This window comes from Thalassophryne amazonica, chromosome 16, assembly GCF_902500255.1.
Source record: "Thalassophryne amazonica chromosome 16, fThaAma1.1, whole genome shotgun sequence".
NCBI classification, from domain to species: domain Eukaryota; kingdom Metazoa; phylum Chordata; class Actinopteri; order Batrachoidiformes; family Batrachoididae; genus Thalassophryne; species Thalassophryne amazonica.
In genome coordinates, this window is record NC_047118.1 from 59,801,494 (window position 1) to 59,803,565 (window position 2,072).

The 2,072-nt window shown below is 39.8% G+C and overlaps 1 long non-coding RNA gene across 1 annotated transcript; it reads right to left on the reverse strand.

Moving 5' to 3' along the window:
• Window positions 1–723: 723 nt before the first annotated feature.
• On the reverse strand, window positions 724–1,722 carry LOC117527247. Its single transcript, XR_004565475.1, has 2 exons — window positions 1,051–1,722; window positions 724–942 (listed from the first exon to the last, which is right to left on the reverse strand). It is a non-coding gene; the product is annotated as an uncharacterized LOC117527247 (long non-coding RNA).
• Between the last annotated feature and the right edge of the window lie 350 nt (window positions 1,723–2,072).

The window sequence follows — 2,072 nt, forward strand, 5'->3', positions numbered from 1 at the left end:
GATGACATGGCTCCCTCTGTTTTTTGGCTGTTCCCCAAGATCAAAATAACACTAAAAGGGACTCTATTTGAGTTGCAAGAAGATATAATGCAGAGGAGAGATGGCCCAACTGGACACCATTCCAATAGAGGCCTTCCAGAATTACTTCTATCAATGACAGAAGTGTGTACTATCCCAAGGAGAGTCCTTTGAAGGGGATTAGGATTTCAGACCACCAAGTGAGTAATTGTATTTTTGCAACAAAAATGTTGGATACTTTTTGAGTGCGCCTTGTATATCCATAAAAACACTTCATCATAATCATCATGTGTTGATAAAAAAAATTATCATTAAAGTTTTGGGTGGGCTTGAGAACATTTTCAGATTTGAAATTGCTCAATGGCTGACTTAAACAACTTAGGACCATTTTGCATAGCCGAATAAGTCCCTTGTCTTCTTCTCCCTTGTTTCACTCCGAGTTGACACAGCAGATCCGAGGCGGACCTGCATGTTGATTTGGCACAAGTTTTACACCAGATACTCTTCCCAATGTAACTCGACCCCACATGGAGAATGGACAAGGCTGGTCTTGAACCGGGAACCTTCCTCTCTGGAAACAAGCATACGTGGCCACCACCCCTGTTCACGAAGTCGCATAGCCATTCCTCAAAATTTTACACAGTTGTTAAATGTCTTTCTCGTGCACCTTTGTTGACAGTTGTGTCTCAGCTGAACTTTTGGCTACACTGCTCCCATGATTTTTGGTGGTAATGCTCAGTTTTGTCTGTATCTGTAAATTTTCAGAAAATAGACAGACATACCAACAAAATGAAAACAGAGTGCGAATAGAAAGCGCCGTCTGTATCTGTATCTATGTTTAATGTTGAGCATAAATGAGACCTTACATGAAAACACTGATGAACAAGTTTCAAATTTTCCGCATTGTTATGATTAATTGTCTCTCTTTTTTTGTGCATCCATGAAGGAAAAATGTGATGCCACTGCACAACTGGCAAGTTAGCATGTGAGACTGTTATCACAAGGTTATGAGATGTGTCGAGTGCCAGTAACCAGTTTGATCTCCACAATCCAAACACAATGTTGTATGAAGTGTGCTGTGGCCCCTTTACTGCTGGGCCGCTGTCAGTGCTGGTGCCAAACCAGGAACAGTTTTAAATGTTTCCAGCTTAAAACTACTGGAGTTTGGCTGGGAAAACTGGTTCCATTTTTGGGAGGCTCTAGAACCAGCTGATTCAGAGCACAGGAACCCAAATGCCTAGGTCAGGATGGAATAGATGTCAAAATGTATTAATCCAGAGCAAGACCAGCATTAGTCCTAATGTGCAGTGTTACTAACCCTGTAATCACAATATAGATAGACAACCCCATTATCTTCAGCATTTTCCTCAGCTTTAGCCTGTAAAATGTGGATTACTGAATCCATTCCCTCCACTTTCTTAACACAGTGACTAAAAAATAATATATACTGTCATATCCTCCTGGATATGGAGGATACTGTATGTCTCCAATTTAAAAGCGCATATAGTGCGTCCAGAAAGTATTCACAGTGCTTCACTTTTTCCACATTTTATGTTACAACCTTATACAAAAATGCATGAAGTAATTGTTTTTCCTCAAGATTCTAGACACAATACCCCATAATGACAATGCGAAAAAAGCTGTTTGAGATTTTTTGCAAATTTATTAAAAAAAGAAAGAAAGAAAGAAATCACACATACATAAGTATTCACAACCTTTGCCATGAAGCTCAAAATTGAGCTCAGGTGCATCCTGTTTCTACTAATCATCCTTAGGATGTTTCTATAGCTTAATTAGAGTCCACATATAAGGTCCCACAGTTGACAGTGCATGTCAGAGCACAAACCAAACATGAAGTGAATGGCTGATTTTCAAGTTGTGATAGACCAGCACCTACGTGTTGACGTCACAATTCTGTCCGGTTAGGGAGACGTGGTTTCGTTCAACAAACATTCTCGTGTGTGGTTGGAGTTGTGTGGAGGTAGGAATAGCTTTTTGAATGCTTGAATAACGATGTCAGTTGCACAAAGAAATCAAATAATTGTGAAAACATG